At 35.8% G+C, this 21,265-nt stretch overlaps 1 protein-coding gene and 1 pseudogene across 10 annotated transcripts in view; one reads left to right on the top strand and one right to left on the bottom strand.

The window, feature by feature from the left end:
* The window catches only part of LRBA (LPS responsive beige-like anchor protein), a 728,875-nt gene that overhangs the window by 53,387 nt on the left and 654,223 nt on the right, over window positions 1–21,265 (top strand). The window lies entirely within an intron of this gene.
* Window positions 17,217–18,589, bottom strand: LOC112654275 (Y-box-binding protein 1-like; annotated as a pseudogene).

Below are 21,265 nucleotides of genomic sequence, written 5' to 3'. Positions count from 1 at the left end.
ACTTTTTTGTTGTGAAAATCCTTTATAGGCAGGCTTTGTGCTTAATATTATATCCCACCAGGGAGCAACACATGAAGTGTATAGTGTGTCTTTTTCTGTGATATTAAGATCAGTGGGCGTGAGATGAGTCCAGTGGGTTTATGTCTTGTTAGTTTGAGCTATCTGTTTGCAAGTTCCCTTGAACCTTTACCTTTCACTGAATCACTTCAGCAGTCATTAATAACCATTCCTTAAATCCATTATTACATCGGGGTTCCAAATGATGGTGTTTTAGATCTATCATTTTCTGCGTTCATTAGCTAGAATTTTCTATAATGAGGAACTTTATGAAATTAACAGTTGGGTTATCTCCACTCTAGGAAAAGAGGATAAATGCCTGATTCTTTACTTGGTTTCCACGTTTCAGAATGGTAAATTGGTTTCTTTAAAGGGAATTGATTAATAGCTTACTTGGCAAAAGATTGATGCAAATTTTCATTCAGACATCTTTTTATCTTGTGTTTCATCACATAGCTATGAGAACAGAATTATTAGAAGTTTTTATGCTATATTATAAAAAGTATTGATTTTATACATTTTGCTTCTTTTGAAGTATTAATGTAGAACAAAATGATTAGTCTTGATAACAAGATCAATTGTTGATACACTTTTTAAAATTACAATTTTTGTCCTCTAAGTTTGCTACATTTAACACTATAAAAAGATACTTGTCCAAACTATTAATTTACAGAAAGTGAGGCCATGTAATGTAAACCAAGAGAGAATGTGACACTGAAGCACTTCAGTGAGGGTGTATTGCTATTGGATGAAATTTCAAGTAGGAAATTACTGCATTGTTTGGTCTCAGCTAGTCAAATTAGTATCTTTCACTGGATTGCTTTTAGAAAATGAACTTTTATTGTACATGAGCCAAAGAAGCTAGAGAAAATTGCTTTATTCTTAAAGTACTTGTTTTCTTTGAACAGGAAAGCTTTTTATTTATAAACATGCAATGTTAGAGGAAATGGGATTTTTTTCTTTTTTGTATTTCTTCTGTTTTTTTTTTTTTTTTTTAAACAGGAAATTTGTTATTAAGTAAAAGGAAGGATAATTTTATCCTTACATTCAGAGTTACCGAATTTGGTTCACTTTGTTAAATAGTGACATATTTTTTAAAAATATTTTATTTATTTATTCATGAGGGACACACACACACAGAGAGAGAGAGAGAGAGAGAGAGAGAGAGAGGCAGAGACAGGGAGAAGCAGGCTCCCCACAAGGAGCCTGTTGTGGGACTCGATCCTGGATCCCGGGATCAGGACCTGAGCCGAAGGCAGATGCTTAACTGCTGAGCCATCCAGGCGTCCCAAATAGTGAAATATTTTATTTTTTATCCAGTTTGGGTCTTTTCTTCTATTTAACTCTTCTACAGTGTTTATATTTCTCATGGATAATCACTTTTTAGCCCCTATCCTAATATTTATTGAAGCTATTTGAACACTGACTTAAATATATTTTTATTTAAACCATTGGCTAACTTTTTATTTTTTTAAATATTTTATTTATTTATTCATGAGAGACACAGAGAGGCAGAGACACAGGCGGAGGGAGAAGCAGGCTCCCTGTGGGGAGCCTGATGTGAGACTCCATCCTAGGACCCCAGGATCACGGCCTGAGCCAAAGGCAGACATTCAACCACTAAGCCACCCAGGCATCCCCATTGGCTAACTTTTTAGAATATGTGTACAAAATCTGAAGTTTTAAAAGGAAGTTTTATAATCAAGTTTTACTAAGTAGCCTTGCTTTTTTTTTAAAAAGCTATTGGACAGGCTGGTTTTATACATAATATTTCAAATGCCCATGAGGTGGTGCTGATTTGTTTCATTTTTATAGTATTGACGTTTTATAAGATGCTTATAAGAGAATCTATACATATGTTGTGCTGTAAACTTCTAATTATTTTGTCAGTAATTATCATGGTATAAATCTGTTTTCATCTTAACTTAATCACATTTATATATTCTTTCCAGTCTGTTTGTGGGCTAACCTTTAGTATATTGATTTGTTTTTTTATAACATGTATATTCTTTCCCCATAACTCTTTTGACCAGTCCAGTAACACCTGTGAAATGGTAGATGAAATTAGAGCTCTTAATTTTTCAGTTGCTGTAGCTGTTTGCTAAATAAATTTTGGCTTATTTTATAATTAGGAAGAGAATGGTATTTTGTCATGTAGGTACTCTAAACTGAATGCTTTCTTTTTTTTTAAGATTTATTTTTTGGGGTGCCTGGGTGGCACAGTTGGTTAAGCATGAGACTCTTGGTTTTGGCTCAGGTTGTGATCCCAGAGTTCTTGAGATCGAGCCCTGTCTCAGACTCTGTGCTCAGCTGGGAGTTTGCTTGAGATTCTCTTTCCCTCACCTTCTGCTCCTCCTGCTTGTTCTCTTTTTCCCTCCCTCCCTCCAGTATGTGGGGTTGGTGTGGGGTTGGGGTCTGGCAGAGGGAGAGGGAGAGTCTTAAGCAGACGCCGCACTGAATGCAGTGTAGGCAGAGGGGTGAGTGAGGTCTCTGGTCTTACAACCCTGAGATCACAACCTGAGCCAGTACCAGGAGTCTAACACTTAACCAACTATGCCACCAAGGTGCCCCTAAACTAAAAGCATTCTGCTAGTTCTTTGACTATCTTTAACTATAGATTTTAGTAAGTTATGAGGAACCAAGTATATTTCTGGGTTGTCACCCTTGTGCCAGATACTCCTCCTGTTGGAATTATTGAACTTTATCAAATTTGTGTCATATTGAGTTGGGGGAAATTAGCATAGTTTGGATGAGGTAGAAAGAAGAATTGTTCAGAGATAACATAAAGAAGCTCAGACCCTTGCAGAACTCGATTGGCCTGCCTTACATCACCACCCTACCACTGAAATAGTATATCTGATGGTATGTGATATTATGATTGTCTAACCTGTGTCTCATGCCACTCTGAAAATAGGCACCACTATTGACATCCCTACCAGGACTGTGTCAAGTCAGTTGAGAGTTTAACAAGTATCAAGGCTTTAACAGTTCAGAGTGGGGAAACATTACTTTCTTTTTGGTTTTATCTGGAAACATCTTTTTTTAGAGGTGAGAATTGAATTTTAGGAAGGGAAAGCAAAGGCAAGGAAGTAGAATTTTAAAGCTTCTTCTTGTTATAACTAAGTAGTCTGGACTGGATTGACTAGTAACATTGTATGGGAACAAAATGGGTGAGGCTTTTTGAGATGTTGCAGCACAGGCCAAGTGATTGGAAATATATTCTCTAAATGATGAAGAGTTATGATGATTTTTTTACAGGGGTTATTACATGGTTAAAATGCTCTTGAGAATCTTGATATGAATTTTGAACTAAATTGGAGTTCTTTTTTGGTGAGAGAATTTTTTCATGTACATAATGTATTACTGACTTTAACACCTATTCATCCAAATTAAATTAGGCTTTTATTAAAAATCAGTATGTGGTTGATATTTTAAAAGTGAATAGTAGATCTTAAATAACAACTAGATGAAGGCTTATATTTCTGTGATGTTTAGATTTCAAGGCCATGAGCTTGTCTCTGGCCTCAGCCTGGCATTTCTGATGGCAAGATACTGAGGAAGTCATTTAAATATTAATTCTCACCAAAGCCATATCATTTTAACCCTATTCTTTGTACCTTCTGTTTGCTGATAGATACAGTAGTAGATGTCTTGGGAAATACAGGTTCATTGCCTTTAGTATGCTTTTGGTTGGGAAAATTTGTTAACACTTGTTAAATACTTCATCTTCTAGCGCTGTTTACCTTTCTGGTTTTATAATATGTTAAACTATATGGAAAAATCTTGATTTGCCATTTAGTCAATATGAATGATTAAGACTGAAATATCAACATAAGAGTAAGCAGGAAAGGCTTAGTACATAGGAAAGTAAGCTACAAAACTATCACTTGGATATTTTGCTTTTAGTACATTTGTTTTGTAAGTAGAGCTGATGCATTAAATTCTCCTTCCCTTCCAAGCTTCCACCACAATCTGCACTTTGTTTTTCTCTTTCTTTGGAAGTAGAACATTCCACATAATACTGAGACAGAAAAAGAAAATGAGGGTGGATCATATATTAAAGATCATCTTTTTTTTTTTTTTAAGATTTATTTATTTTAGAGAGAGAGAGAGGGGCAAAGGGAGAGGGAGAGTCCCAAGCAGACTCCATGCTGAGCCCAGAATCCTGCAGTGGGGCTCAATTTCAGGACCCGAGGGCACTACCTGAGCTGAAACCAAGAGTCATATGCTCAACTGACTGCACCACTCAGTTGCCCCTTAAAGATCATCTTTATTGATACCAACATGTTAGTTGGCTGTAGTATCTGAGCCAGCATTTAGTAATCTGTGGGATGGTATTTTTCTAGTATTTCCTGGGCCATCAAATATAATGACCATTTTTTTAGTCTTTAATATTTTATAGATAATACATTGAGTTCAAAAAAATTGAATACAATGACGTTTCTCCCCTACCTCTGTCCCCTGTGGTTTCAGTACACCGTTTCCCTGCCAAATCATCTTCCCCCAATTTAATTCAGCCACTGCTAAAGAAAACCTGAAAAATAACTATTATTGGCACCTCATATGTCTTTCCAAATTTTCTTTAGTTTTTTTTTTGGCAAATAGAAAATATCTGCATGTTTTTCCTCTTTTTAAGTGTATATTTTCAAGGAAAACTCCTTGATATAATGGTCTCAGCAATGATATTTTGGATCTAACACTGAAAGCATAGGCAACGAAAGAAAAAATAAAGAAGTGGGACTATAACATCAATTGCGTATAATGTTAATTCTTCCAAGCAATGAACTTAGGATGTCTTTCCATTCATTTGCACCCTTGATTTCTTTCATCAGTATTTTATGTTTTTCTTGTATAGATCTTTTACCTTCTTGGTTAAATTTACTCTTAAAATTATTTTATACTTTTTCTTTCTATTATGAATGAAATTGCTTATTTAATGTCTTTATAAGATAGCTCTTTGTCAGTATTTAGAAATGCAACTTATTTTTTGAATATTGATTTCATTTCTTGCAACTAACAAATTCATTTCTTAGTTTTAACAGTTTTTGGTGGAGTCTATGGTATTTTCTGTAGGATTCTGTCATCTAATAGATTAGTTTTTCCTTTCCAACTTGGATGCCTTCTATTTATGTATATGCTTAATTGTTCTGGTTAGGCCTTCTGATATTTTTTAAAAGTGACAAGAGCTGATACCCTTGTCTTGTTCCTGATTTTAGAGGAAAAGCTTTCAGCTTTTCACTGTTAACCAGAATAGATCATTTAATGTAGCTGTGAGAACCAGGGGGGCTCAGGAACCAGGTGCTAGAACTGTGGAGTTGATGCCACCAGAATATTCTTTCTTCAGTCATGGTGCAGGGACTTTCTCTGTATACATGGCAGGGAGGATGTCTGTTGGAAGCTGCCAATTTAAATATCTCTACAGCTTTTGACCCCAAAGTGCAAAGGCCCATCTTTTCATGTCCCGATTAAAAAAAATCTTGGGGTGCCTGGGTGGCTTAGTGGCTTAAGTGTCCAACTCTTTTTTTTCTGCTCAGGTCATGAGATTGAGCACTGAGCCATGCTGAGGCCCAGCGTGGAGCCTGCTTAAGATTGTTTCTCTCTTCCTCTGCCCCTTCCCCACCCTCCTCCTCCCTCTCTTAAAATTTTTCTTTTCTTTTTTTTTTTTGCTTTTTAAAATATTTCTTTAATTTAGATTCAGTTTGCCAGCATATAGTATAACAAGCAGTGCTCATCCCATCAAGTGCCCTCCTTAGTGAAAAAATTTTTTTTGGTAATTATTTTGATTGGCCTGAGTTAGTCACATTTTCACCCCTGGATTAATCACTCTGACCAGGAGACTGGAGAACCGTATGTGCCTGAGTTAAGTGTCCTCTCTATGGCCTAGCTGTGAGGTACTTGTAACCTCATTGCCAGGAGGATATCTGATGATTCTGATTATGTTTTCATATCTGATTTTTTGTATGCACGTGCAAGTTGGAGGAGGGACAGAGGGAGAGAATCTTCAAGTTGACTTCCCACTGAGCCTGGAGCATGACTTGGGGCCCAATCTCAAGACCTAGATCATGGTCTGAGCCAAAACCAAGACTCTGAAGCTCAACAGCTGAGCCATCTAGGTGGTGCCCCTGATGAATTTTCCTACTTAAGAATATTGGTATGAAATTATTAGAAAGATTTAAAAGTTCATCTTTTGTGGAAAAAAGTAATATGAATATTTCTTTTACATATTGTAAATTTTGCTATGCTTCAAAATACGACTTGTAGTTATAAAGGACTTCAAATTATAAAAGTATTTTCTTTAAAACTTTTGTTATCGAAGTACAGTTGATGTACAGAGTTTTGTTTTAGGTTGCACAACATAGTGATTTGTCAGTTTTATATATTATGCAGGACTCAACAGAAAAGTATAGTTACTCTTGGGCAGCCCCGGTGGCTCAGCAGTTTAGCGCCACCTTCAGCCCAGGGCCTGATCCTGGAGACCTGGGATTGAGTCCCACATCAGGCTCCCTGCATGGGGCCTGGTTCTTCCTCTGCCTGTGTCTGTCTGTGCCTCCCCCCCTCTCTCTCTGTCTCTCATGAATAAATAAGTAAAATCTCAAAAAAAAAAAAAAAAGTATAGTTACTTTCTGTCACCATACAACATTATTACAGTATTATTGACTTTATTCCACTATGCTGTATTTTTCATCCCTGCGGCTTATTTATTTTATATATGGAAGTTTGTACCTTTTAATTTCCTTCACCTATTTCCCCCAACTGCCTCCCCTGCAACCACCAGTTTGTTCTATGAGTCTGTTTCTGTTTTTTGTTCATTTGTTTTGTTGTTTAGATTCCACATATAAATGAAATCATGGTACTTGTCTTTTTAAAAAGCTTGAAAACATTGAGAGAATGGTAACATAATAGAGCTGGCTTATTAGATTAATAAGGGATCTTAAAGTATATGTGATGTTATAGTTTTAAACAGTTTTACATATAATCAGACTCAAATACTGAAGTAATTGATTAGATTATTGAATGCTTGACATTTTGCTATATTGTATCCTATGATGTGTTGATTTTGAGTAATGTAAGTTCAGTGGACTTTGGACTGGTTGTCACATAGTGACAGATTTCTGATTTTTAAAATATGTCATTCCTATAAATCACTAGTTTGCTAGATTGAACTAGCAAGCTATTAAAGAACATGGCAGTATTTACTGTGGATAAATGCAAATTTAAAAAGGTTCTATGTATGAGGGTTTAAATGATTTATTAGCTTTCAGTGCACACATGAATCTGAAGTTATGTAATGGATTTAGAAAATTTCATTTCCTGTTTGAAGGTTCAAATTTGCATATTCTATAATGTTAGTATTTGATCTGAGTCAATAGGATATATAGTTAAACTCTGTGATATTAATACATGCTTAATCATCTTTTGGTATATTATATGGCAGACATTTTTTAGATGTAGGACAAGTGATTAAACATACACATGTTCTTTTTTGTTTTGTTAAAGAAACTGGGACTGATGTCTTACATGGCTTCAGAGTTAGTGCTCACCAGTTTCTTCAGTTTTTTTGCTCTTTAGTTTGTCTCTCCTTTCCTGCTAGTGAGAGCTTCATCTAGGTTAATATATTTTTCATTTCAATGGAAACAATTAATCCTATGTTACACCTTACATGAGTTACTTATTTTTTTTAATTGAACTTTTTATTTTGAGATAATTGTAGATTCATATGTAGTTGTAAGAAATAATATAGAGAGATCCCTTGTACCCTTTATGGTCTTTTCCCCAGTGGGAAAATCTTACATAATTATAGTACAATATTAACATCAATACAATCAATGTACATTGATTTCCATCACATAAAGATCTGTCCTGTTGTCCTTTTATAGTCACATCTGTTTTCCTCCTGCTGCACTTTTCTTTAACTCATGGTAAACACCAGTTTTCTAGTTATATAATTTTGTCTGTTCAAAAATATTATATAAATGGAATAATTTACTATTTTTATTTCTTGTGTTTTCAGCACAGTTCTCTGGAGATTCATCTAGATTGTGTATTATCAATGTTTTTTTTTCCTTTTTTATTGTTGAGTAGTATTCCATGGTGTGAATATACCAGTTAGTTTAACCATGTACCTCTTTATAGGACATCTGATTTGTTCTCCTTTATTTTGGCTATGATGAATTAAGTTGCTGTAAACATTTGGGTACAGGTTTTTGTGTGAATAAGTTTTCATTTTTGGGGGAAAATGCAAGATGTGTATTTGTCAGAAGGTAGAGTAGTTTTTTATTTAGTCTTTTTTAGAGAAACTGCTACTCTTTTTTCCACAGTGACTCTGCCATCTTAGATTCCTACCAGCAACATATGAGTGATTCAGTTTCTCAGCATCCTTGCTAGTATTTGGTTTTGTCACTTTTTAAAATTTTGGACATTATGATAGATGTGTATCTATTTTGTATTGTGTGTCTAATGACATTGTGGTTTTATTTTGCATTTCTCTAATAGTTAATGACATTGAATGTATTTTCATGTGTTTACTTGTCTTGTATGAGTTTTAGGTAAAACTTGTGTTGCCTTTTGACATATGGATATTTTATTCTAATCTGATTAGATTTTTTTGGCAGTTGAAAATTGAGAGTTCTTTATTTAATTTGGATATTGTCTTTTGTCATATATGTACTTTAAAAAATTTTCTTCTAGTTTTTAGCTTGTCATTTCATCCTCTTATTAGGATCTTTTGGAAATCAAAGGTTTGATAAAGTCCAGTTTATTGGTTTTTCCTTTTATGGACTTTGGTTTTGATGTCAAGTGTAAGGACTCTTTGCCTAGTTTAAAATCCTGAAGATTTTCTCCTGTGTGTTTTTCTAAAAGTTTTATTTTTTACCTTTAAATCTACAATTTATATTCGTTTTTTGTGTAAGGTATGCTACTTAGGTGATGGTTCATTTGTTCATTTATGGATATCTGATTACTAGCACTCTTTATTGAAATTCCTCCATTGAATTGCTTTTGTACCTTTGTTAGAACTCAGTTGAGCATATCTGTGTTGGTCTACTTGGGTTGTCTATCCTGTTGTATTGATTTATGTGTTTGTTTCTCTGGTACTACCTCATAGTGTTAGCTACTGTAGCAATATAGGTCTTGAAATTGGGTAAACTGATTTTCCCACTTTATTTTTTTCAAGATTGTTTTTGCTATCCTAGTTCCTTTGCTTTTCAATATCGATTTTAGAATAATCTTTCTATATATGCAAAAATCTTGCTGAGTTTATGATAGTTGTATTCTATCTATCAGTTTGGGGAGAATTGGTATCTATATGATGAACACATTATGTCTCTACATTTATTTAGGTTTTCTTTTAGTTTTTTAAATAGTCATTTTGTTGTTTTCAGCATCCAAGTCCTGCACATGTTTTGGTAGATTTGGTAGAAATACATCTAAGTATTTCAAAGTTTTTTAAGTGATTATAAATAATACTGTATTTTTAATTTCATTGTCCACATATTAACAGTTAGTAAATAGAAATGAATACAGATGATTTTTTTAATGACTGATTTTTTTTATAGGTTCTAACCTGTGACCTTGCTGAACTCAGTTATTAGTTCTAGAAGGTTTTTTGTTAAGTGTCTTTGGATTTCTATATAATCATGTTCCTTGTAAATAGAGGCAGTTTGTTTCTTCCTTCCTAATCTACATGAATTTTCTCTTCTTGCCGATTATGGTGTTGGTTGGAATTTCCAGCACTGTGTCAGGAGTGGTGAGAGTTTACATTCCTTTTTTTTTTTTTTTTTTAATTTTTATTTATTTATGATAGTCACAGAGAGAGAGAGAGGGAGGCAGAGACACAGGCAGAGGGAGAAGCAGGCTCCATGCACCGGGAGCCTGATGTGGGATTCGATCCCGGGTCTCCAGGATCGCGCCCTGGGCCAAAGGCAGGCGCCAAACCGCTGCGCCACCCAGGGATCCCTTACATTCCTGATGTAAGGGTAAAGCATTCAGTTTTCTATTGTAAATTATTATGTTGTGGATTTTATGTAGATACTCTTTATAAACTTTAAGAAGTTTCCCTCTCCTATTCTTTTGAGAGGTGTTTTTTTTTTTTTTTTTTTGAGTTGGTGTTGAATTTTGGTCGAATGCTTTTTTTTTTTTTTTTTTTTTGGCATCAATTGATATTATCATGTGTTTTTTCTCCTTTAGCCTATGAATAAGGTGGGTTACATTGATTGGTTTTTGGATACTGAAATAACATTGTATCCCTGGAATAAAATCCATTTTGTCATGGCATTTAGTTCTTACGTATTATTGAATTCTATTTGCTGTTATTTAAAGGATTTTTGCATTTATATTCATAAGGGATATTGGTATATAGTATATTTGTTTTACTGTCTTTGGTTTAGTATCAGTTATAGTAGCTTTATGAAATGAATTGAGGACTGTAAAATTAGTGTTAATTTTAAAGATTTGATAGAATTCTGTAGTAAAACAATATGAACCCTGAGAATTATTTTTTGAGAGTTTTAAAATTATGAATTTAATTTCCTTAATAGTTATAACAATATTTAAATCATCTATTTCATATTGAGTAAGTGTGGTAGCTTGTGGTTTTTGAGGAATTGGCTTATCTGTATTGTTAAATTATGTGTTGTAAGTTGTTTGTAGTATTCAGTTATTCATCTGTAGGATCTGTTGTGATATTTCCCATTTCATATCTGATACTGGTAATTTGTGCCTTTTTTCCATGTTATTTTTCAGTTCTCCTAAATTTTCTCAATTTTAATGATTTTTTTCAAAAAACTAGTTCTTTATTTCATTGATTTTTTTCTATTTTTTTCTTTCAGTTTCATTAACTTCTCTTGTATTTATTATTTCCTTCCTTCTGCTTGCTTTAGATGTATTTTAATCTTCTATTAGGTTAATTTTTTCTTATTTTTAAGTAGGCTCCATGCCTCATGTGGAACCCAATGTGAGACTTGAACTCACAACCCTGAGATCAAGACCTGAGTTGAGATCAAGAGTCAGATACCTAACTGACTGAGCCACCAGGCACCCCATCTTCTATTACAGTCTTAAAAGGAAAGTTTAGATTATTGATTTGAAACTTCTATTTTTCTAATATATACTTTTAGTACTGTCAGTTTCTCTTTCATTATTGCTTTAGCTATGGCCCACAGATTTTGATACATTGTATTTTTATTCATTTATGTGTTTAAGTAGGCTCTAAGCCCAAAGTGGCTTGATTTTATGATCTGAGATCAAGAGTCTCATGCTCTACCAACTGAGCCAGCCAGGTACGTCTTTTGTTCTTTTATTTTAATTCAGTTCTTGATATTTGTTTTTAATTTCCTGGAGACTTGGCTTTTTGACCCATCAATTTATTTTTATTTTATTTTATTTTATTTTATTTTATTTATTTTATTTTATTTATTTTATTTTATTTATTTTATTTTATTTTATTTTATTTATTTTTTAAAGATTTATTTATTTATTTATGATAGAGAGAGAGAGAGAGAGGCAGAGACACAGGCAGAGGGAGAAGCAGGCTCCATGCCAGGAGCCTGACATGGGACTCAATCCCGGGACTCCAGGATCGCGCTCTGGGCCAACGGCAGGCACCAAACCGCTGAGCCACCCAGGGATCCCCCTTTGACCCATCAATTTAGAATGTATATTTTAGTTTCCAAATGTTTGGAGATTTTTTTCTTGATATCTTTATCATTCTGTTACTGGTTTCTAGTTTTATTCTACTGTAGTCAGAGAACCCACTGTAATGATTTCGATTCCTTTAAATTTATAGAAATTTGTGTGAATGTCCCAGGATGTAATCTGTTTTGGCATATATTTCATGGGTACTTGAAAACAATATGTATTTTGCCATTGTTGGTTTGAGTCTTCTTTTTTTTTTATTTAAAGATTTTTTATATTTTATTTATTTGAGAGAGAAAGAGAGAGTAGATGAGCACAAGTGGTGGAGGGGCAGAGGGAGAAGCAGGCTCCCTGCTAAGCAGAGAATCTTATGCAGGGTTCCAATCCAGGACCCTGGGATCATAACCTGAGCCGAAACCAGACACTTAACTGACTAAGCCATCCAGACATCTTTGAGTCTTCTTTAAGTGTCAGTTCTTATTGGTTAATGATGTCGAGTTCTTCTAATTCTTGCTGATTTTCTATTTACTTGTTCTGTCAGTTAGTGAGGGAGAGACATTTATTTTTATAACATAATGATACTTTCCTCAAGGTGGAGGAGAGCCCCACAGGAAAGATCATATGAGTTTGGGTGGAAGACACTGATGTGTACAGACACATACTGATGTATACATACATACATACACACACACACACACACACACACACACACACACACACACCCCTACAGGAAATAAGCTTTGGACACTTTATTTTTGTTTACTTATTTTTTTAAATTAAATTCAAGTTAGTTAACATATAGTGTAGTATTGGTTTCAGGAGTAGAATTTAATGATTCTTCATTTATGTACAACACCCAGTGCTCATCCCAGCAAGTGCCCTCTTTAATGCCCATCACCCATTTACCCATTTACATCCGTCTACTCACTTCCCCTCCAGCAACCCTTAGTTGTTCTCTATCATTAACTCTCTTATGTTTGCTCTTCTCTGTTTTTTATTTTTCCTTCCTTTCCCCTATGTTCATCTGTTTTGTTTCTTAAATTCCATGAGTGAAATCATTATTTGTTTTTCTCTGACCTATTTTGCTTAGCCTAATACACTCTGTTCCATCCACTTTGTTGCGAATGGCAAGATTTCTTTTTCTTTCTTTCTTTCTTTCTTTCTTTCTTTCTTTCTTTCTTTCTTTCTTCTTTCTTTCTTTTCTTTCTTTTCTTTCTTTTCTTTCTTTTCTTTCTTTTCTTTCTTTTCTTTCTTTTCTTTCTTTTCTTTCTTTTCTTTCTTTTCTTTCTTTCTTTCTTTTCTTTCTTTTCTTTCTTTTCTTTCTTTCTTTCTTTCTTTTCTTTCTTTCTTTCTTTCCTTTCTTTCCTTTCTTTCCTTTCTTTCCTTTCTTTCCTTTCTTCCTTTCTTCCTTTCTTTCTTCCCTTTCTTCCCTTTCTTCCCTTTCTTTCTTCCCTTTCTTCCCTTTCTTCCCTTCTTCCTAGGCAGAGGGAGCCAAAGGCAGATACTCAACCACTCAGGTGCCCCGGCAAGATTTCATTCTTTTTAATTACCAAGTAATGTGTGTGTGTGTGTGTGTGTGTTACCACATCTTGTTTATCTATTCACCAGTCAGTGGACATTTGGGGTCTTTCCCTAATTTGTTTATTGTTGATATGATGTTATAAACATTGTGGTGCATGTGCCCCTTCAAATCAGCATTTTTTTATCCTTGGGATGAATATCTAATAGTGCAGTTGCTGGGTTATAGGGTAGTTCTACTTTTAACTTTTTGAGGAACCTCCATACTGTTTTCCAGAATAGCTCACCAGTTTGCATTCCCACCAACAGTGTAAGAGGGTTCTCCTTTCTCCACATCCTCTTGAACATCTGTTGTTTTCCAGAGTTGTTAATTTTAGCCGTTCTGACAAGGTATAAGGTGGTATCTCATTGTGGTTTTGATTTGTATTTCTGCTTTGGGTACTTTCTTTTTTTAAATTTATTTATGTTTTTTAAAAAATTATTTGAGAGAGAGAGAGAGAGAACATGCAGAGCCAAGTGCGCCTTGTGCAAGCAGGGGAGGTACAGAGGGAGACGGAGAAGCAGGCTCCCTGCTGAGCAAGGAGCCTGAGGGACATGGGGCTCAATCCCAGGACCCTGGGGTCATGACCTAAGCCAAAGGCAGACGCTTAACTGACTGAGCCACCCAGGCACCCCAGTGTTCAAAGATCTTAATTGGAAAAATGTATGTTATTAATCTTGACATGGTAAAAGTAGTAAACTTATAATTAACTGAAGTCCGGGAAGAAGAGCTGGAAAGATGTGTGAGTGCATATTACATTTGGTGGCTCTTACAAATGACTTGGGTTATTATAATAAGGATTTTTAGTGTTTTGTATTTAAGCATTTTTGAGCCAATTGAGTGTAATAGACAAAGGACACCTCTCCTTCAAAAAATTAGACAAGATGGAGCTATGAGGTCATAGAGGTAGAATGCTGCTGGTAAAAGTCTCAGCTGTTAGGGTTTAGTATGTCTAGCCTGAGTCGAGATCATATTTAATGTACTACAGTTATTATTGTTTGATAACATGTACTCTGTTTCCCAAAAAATATTCTACAAAATACAAATTCTAAGTTTATGTAGGGAAAGAATTCTCTGGTCATATGGGTCAAGTGAAGTTAAACAGGATTCTTTACTTCAAGCCTTTATGTGTAGTTTGAATTTTTCAGAGGGGCTATAGTATGTTGTTTCCTCCCGACTTGCAAATTGGTTTGACTTGGATGGGATTATACAAAGTACCATTCTTTCACAGGGACTATTGGATGTGTTGTTGCATAATTGGCTGAAGTAGTCTGATCGGTTCTCTTAATATGATTAATAAGTGGAGGCTTAAGGTGGGCACTTAGCTGGATCAGTGAAGCATACCACTCTTGCTCTTGGGGTTGTGAAATCAAGTCCCATGTTGAGTGTCAATATTACTAAAAAAATAAATTAAAAAATAGAGGCTTAAAAGAAGAATACACAACAATATTGACCTTATTACTTGCTCTTAGGTTAAAAAAGGGTAATTAAATTTAATAAGAGGTCTTTTTTTTTTTTTAGTGCTTAAAGAAGATTTATAGTAAAGAATAGAGCAAACAGGATATACAAATACCCTCAGCTTAGACTAAATTTACTTTTGGTTACAAATTTTTTTTATATGTAGAGTTACATGCATAGTTTTATATACATACATACATGTTATTGTATACATGTATAGAATTAAAAATACAGTCCTTATTTTTTCCTTATCTTTTTAAACTTTGTTTTGTCTTCTGTCTCTTTCTCTACATAGCTGATTTCTCTTCTGCTTTCCTACAAGGTGAACAGTGTTGATAGCCATGTGGGAAGTCTTCTGTATTTTATGGACCTATAATCCAGTAGATCAAGTATACTGACAGTTGTGTGTAATAAAGGAGTTCTCAGCTAGTTTAGTGAAGGTAGGAAAGGGGAAGAGGGACAAACTTAAGAAATTTTAGGAGATAGAATTAGCAGCATTGAATTAATTGAACATTGTATGTAGGAGGAGCAGAGTTGAAGATGATATAGTTTCTACCATGTGGGTAGGATTACCAACTAGGGCAGCAATCATAGCAGGATTAGGGAAAAGACAATCAGTTATGCTTTGGCCATGTTTATTTTGAGGCAATATGTGTGGATGTCTATAAGCAGTGGGATATGTGAGTTTAAAACTAAGTTGAGCTATAGTAGTATCTGGAAGTCTTTCTGATGTGAAAGAGCAGGTATTGCAGAAATAGAATGATGAGATAGCTTGAAGTTATAAGAATTATGTTTAGAGTAGGTTGTTGACATTTTCAGTTTTTCAGGTAAGATAATTTCATGATTTAAGGTGTAGTCCTAGTGAGTAGGGTAAGGTTGAAAGTAATTGGATTTAGGAAATCTAGGTATTAGAAACCATATTTCAGGCATTAGATACATCATCTGTATGGAAACTGAAATTTAGCAAGATTATAATAGATGAGAAGAAGTGGAAAATTGTGACTGAGATCCCAGACTCTTTAATGAGTAAAGGGGAGTCAGTTAAGATACATTGATAAGGAGTGATTCAGTGATTCAGGGTGGTAAGGTTGGATTGATTGTGTGAACCCCCAAAGATAATGAGCTTTCTCACAAGGGTGGAAGAGTAAATGGTCTGGAAGCAGAAACAAAATTAGGAGAATCTCAACCCTACTTTTCATTGTTTTGTCCAGTGGAGGGTTAAAGAACTAGTAACTTTAAAAGGAGAGAGGTTGTATGGTTGTACCCTCCGCGGTGCGTCAGGTTTCAGTTAAGCACTCTTCTGAAAGGTGAAGATTGTAGGTCATTTGTATACCTTGGAGGTATATCTAAGGTATTGGGAAAGGGTCATGGAGTATAATGTAATGGTGATTGTAGTCAGTAGAGGTAGTGTGTCAGTTAAATTAATAACAGTAAAGGGATGATTGTATGAGAGAGTTATAATGAGACATTGAGGAATGAGGTTATATATTGTTTGGTATTGAAGAGTTTTAAGGAATATAGTCATGTAGTTTAAAATGATAGGAAAAAAAAAAAACCTGGGGCAGCCCCCGTGGCGCAGCGGTTTAGCACCGCCTGTAGCCCAGGGCGTGATCCTGGAGACCCTGGATCGAGTCCCACGTCAGGCTCTCTGTATGATGCCTGCTTCTCCCTCTGCCTGTGTCTCTGCCTCTCTCTCTCTCTCTCTCTCTCTGTCTCTATGAATAAATAAATAAAAAAAAACTTAAAAAAACAAACAAACCCAGTTTTATAAAAAAAAAAAAAAAAAAGGAAAAAAAACCTGGAATGTAAAACTTTTTGTGGATCAAGATTTCAGAATGGATGATATCACCTAATGAAGAAGGGACTTAGAAATTACAATGATAAAATTACAACAGAAAGAGGTGTCATTTTTAGCTTACTTTGATGTTAGTTTGGTGTATTACAGAAGGGTAATATTTTAAGTGTATGCTTTTTTTAATTTGTGTATTAGTAGTGTGTTGACAGTTCACCTAGGAAGAAGGACCAGAAGAGGACAGCTTTCCTATAGCTACCAGATGAAAATACTATTATTATTATTATTATTATTATTATTATTATTATTATTAATTTAAGACATTAATTTAAGCTGCTTGCCCTTTGTCGACTCTTCTGAAAAAAATCAAGTTGTACAGTTTTATTACAAATTAAAAATGAGGTTCTTAAAAATCTCAACTTGACCATATGTGAAACAATTTAAAAACCTCTAAGGGTATATCGAGAAAAACTAGGTCTTTTTTTTTTTTTTTTTTTAAGATTTTATTTATTTAATCATGAAAGACACACATAGAGAGAGAGAGAGAGAGAGAGAGAGGCAGAGGCACAGGCCAGAGGGAGAAGCAGGCTTCATGCAGGGAGCCCGACATGGGACTCGATCCTGGGTCTCCAAGATCTTGCCCTGGGCCGAAGGCAGTGCTAAACCACTGAGCCACCTGGGCTGTGTCCCCCCCCCCGCTTTTTAAACATGTTTATCATTACAAAGAAGGCACATCTTTAGATAAAAATAATAAAAACTCCATGCTGCGTAATGTAGTTCGTTCTGTTTGTCTAGCCACTGGGCAAAAAGCATGTACTTAAGGTCTTCAGCTCCAATCTTTTGTTCATTTCTTCAGGAATTTCATATTCATTTCTTTTTGTTGGAGGACTGAACCGGATAATAGTATAGATGGTAAGCCACCATTTACTCAACTCAGGCCTGCTCAACCTCAAGAGCAGATGAATTCTCAGCTGGTGGATAGGCTGCTTTTGTCTCTGCCATGGTGGTGGTTAGGGTTTTCTGGGTATCTGTGTGGGTTATTGAAATTGCAGAGGTACTGATGTTGAGATGGCTGCTGACTTTGGGTCTCATCTCCTTGATTTTCCGTATCTTCTTCATTGCCACGTTCTCTAGGCTGTCTTTGGGGAAGAGGACCCCAGCAGGATTATGGTATTTAATCCCGATATGTATTCTGTCTCACTGGTCAACCTTGTTTTGCACCCTGCTGGTCAGCTCCCTCTAACACTTCTCCCTGCACAGGAGGGTTGGAAGACTGTGGTTGGCCCCCGTCGGGTCTCCACATGTAGTTAGTGGGAACCGTTGCTAGCGACAGGGCTGGTTCATTGGGGCCTGGCCTTCGGGAGCACTCTCCCAGCTGTCCTCACTCTCACAGTTTTGGTCATTCTCTGGGTAATTGCTGGGAGGACCCCTGTGTGGATAATGGTTATGGTTGCTGCATATTTACTGCCTTGCACTGTAGCTCTACCAGAGCCTGTGACATTTGCTGCCTCCACCTCCTTTCCTCCTTCAACATCAGACTCCACAGTCTCTCCATCTCCTACACTGGGAAGGTACTTATTACTTTTTTTAAGACTTGATTTATTTATTCATGAAAGACATAGAGAAGCACAGACACAGGAAGAGGGAGAAGCAGGCTCCATGCAGGGAGCCTGACATGGGATTCTGTCCCGGGTCTCCAGGGTCACACCCTGGGCTGAAAGCAGCGCTAAACCACTGAGCCACCCCGGCTGCCCACGAAGGTACTTCTTTATGACAATCTGGTGAACAAATCCATCTTGCTCAGTGTCATTCCTGTTGAAACCATATCTGTTTTTATACTGAACTATCTAATGTTCCCAAAGCCTTCTTTGTGATAATTTTGCTGTCCCTTCCCACAGGCGCATGAGGATGTGAGTCCATGTAGGCTCCTCCTCTGCTCCCTGTGCACTTCCTGGAGGTGTCTGGCTTGGTGTCTGCACAGCAGAAGGTGGGGGCAGTGGCCTTGCTGCCTTGGTTAAGGTCATAATGATGGGCCAGCAGCCGTAGCTGCACCCCCTCACAGTGTGCGATGGTAACTGCGTGGGCAGCGCCATGGTGGGACTTCTCAGAGCTCTCTTGGGTATGTTCTTCGCTCCTGCTAGGGCTCGAACTTGAAGATACTGTTCTTGAAGTGAGAATTTTAATAGCAGGTGAAAGGAAGTTCTTATATCCTCATCTCAGAGGATATGGATTAATTGAGATATATAGTAGTTCATTTAATCATCACAACAACTTTAGGAGATGGGTGCCATTTTCACCCTAGTTCTACAGATGAGGAAGTGAGCCATAGAGAGGGGACTATCCTGCCCTTGGCCTTACACTTGGTATTTGGTAGAATCAGAAGTCAAATCCAGTCTTGCTCCAGAGGATATGCTCTTTAACCACTGTTCTCCTAAGAGGAACTATGTTTCTGAAAACTCTAAAGGTTTAATTGTTTATGGTTAAGGATCTTGAACAAATATAGTTTGGGAGTGACCCATGAAAGTATTTTACTCTCATTAAAATTAAGACATCACATTAAAAGTAAATGTAAGTAATGTAAGTAATGTAAGTAATGTAAGTAAATAATATTTTACTTACATTAAAAGGTAAATAATATTTTACTTATCTGTCATTGGTGATACTTGATACTGTATATCTGTTTTCTGTTTTACATCCTTATTGTGTAGCTTTCTTTCCTCAGTTATGATGGGATACATCAATTGCATACAATTTGATTTCTGTGAGTAATGTATAAACTAAGAAGCATTATTTTTTCATGTCTGATATTCCAGTGCATACTGAGAGGATTAAAATTTCTTATTTTTCCCCCCTTCAATTTAAAGAAAATATATATTTACTTTGAAACATGGAAATGTGTTATAAACGTATATAATGTATGATTTTGAAAGTAAAATCTTTTGTAGCCCTGTCTTCCAAGATAATCACCACTAATAGTCTAATGTATATTCCTCAGGCTTTTTCTGTGGACATTCTGTCATACGTAATGCATAAATATGATATGTGTATGTTACGGGTATATAAAATAGACCTTTGGCTGATTGGGAAAATCCTTATGAGGGTGAAACCAAATATCACTATCTTTGAAGGAATTTTGGAGATAAGAGAATACTTGTAAAACTTTATAGAAAATTTAAATTTTATTGAAAATTTCTTATTGAACATTTCAGTGAATTTTTGTACATTTTGTATTTAATTCAGAGAATACTTTCTGGCAGTGTGGAATAGTACATTGCTCTTGTGGTTACTGAATGCATATTGGTAAGCTTCTCTTTCAGCTGATATTGACTGAGGAGTAAGATATTATATTGGCTAACTTTGAATAAAAGGTTGTTGTAAAGACTGATGGTTATGTTGCCATCAACATATTGAACTTACTTTCTTTTCTTACCTTCTTCACAGTAAGGTAAAGCCTTACTGTGTTTGCTCAATGTTAGGAATGATCTTGAATTATAAAGTAAGCTAATCTCTTACTATTCTGTATTTTGTTATTTATTACTTATATACAGTAAAACTCTGCCATAATAGGACAGGTGGAGTCTAAAAATTCAGTTGTGTAAAATTTAGGACGGGGTTATCTCAAGATTAAATTCAGTAATTTTTGTTTGTGTTTTAAAAAGCTCTTATTTTTATTTATTCATGACAGAGAGAGAGAGAGAGAGAGAGAGGCAGAGACACAGGCAGAGGGAGAAGCATGCTTCATGCAGGGAGCCCAACATGAGACTCGATCCTGGGTCTCCAGGATCCCGCCCTGGGCCGAAGGCGGCACTAAACTGCTGAGCCACCAGGGCTGCCCGCTTAAGTAGTAATAAATATCAGTTCACAGCTTCTGTGAGTCAGGAACTTGAGAGCAAATTGGATGGACAGTTCTGGCTTAGGACCTCCCATGAGGTCGCATTTCAGATGTTGGCTAAGGTTGCAGTCATCTGAAGGCTAAATGGGGCTGGAAGACCTGCTTCCAAGCTTCTTACATGATTGGCAAGTTGGTGTAAGCTATTGACAGGAAACCTCAGTTCCTCTCCAAATGGGCCTTTTTACATAGCTGCTTAAATATCTTCATGACATGGTGACTGAATTTTTTTCTTAGAATGAGTAATACAGGGGAAGCCATTAAATTCTTAATGACCGAGCCTTGAATGTTACATGTTATCCGGCTGAACTCTCTTGGCACATTGCACAGCCCTAATTAATTGCGGGAGGACATCTTTCTTACTGGACTTGTAGACTGGATTGTAGAGAAAGGGACAAGACAGTTTGATTACTTTTGATTGTTCATACTTTCTTTTCCCCTAAAGTAATCTTAAGATGTCTGTTTCCTTGACTAATAATTATATTCTGTGAATCATAGAAAGGAACTTATGAAAAACAAATAGGTTGCTTTAAACCATTCACTTGAAAATTTGAAAGACCTATCAAATGTTTGCCTAAAACATAGATAATTCTATTATATTCATATTATCTTCAAGAACACAATTATATTACATTATCCAGTGTTTCTCAAAAAAGCTTTAGAAGATTGTCATTTGAAAAGCTCTTACCTCGGGACACTTGGGTGGCTTAGTAGTTTAGTGCCTTCGGCCCAGATCCGATCGAGTTCCATATTGGGCTCCCTGCAGGGAGCGTGCTTCTCCCTTTGCCTATTTCTCTGCCTCTCTCTGTGTCTCTCATGAATAAATAAATAAAACCTTAAAAAAAAAAAAAAAAGAAAAGCTCTTATCAGAAAAAAGACA

This window comes from Canis lupus, chromosome 15 (genome assembly GCF_003254725.2).
Source record: "Canis lupus dingo isolate Sandy chromosome 15, ASM325472v2, whole genome shotgun sequence".
NCBI lineage: Eukaryota > Metazoa > Chordata > Mammalia > Carnivora > Canidae > Canis > Canis lupus.
Note: the sequence above shows the minus strand (reverse complement) of the source record. Positions and strands in the feature narration are given on the sequence as shown.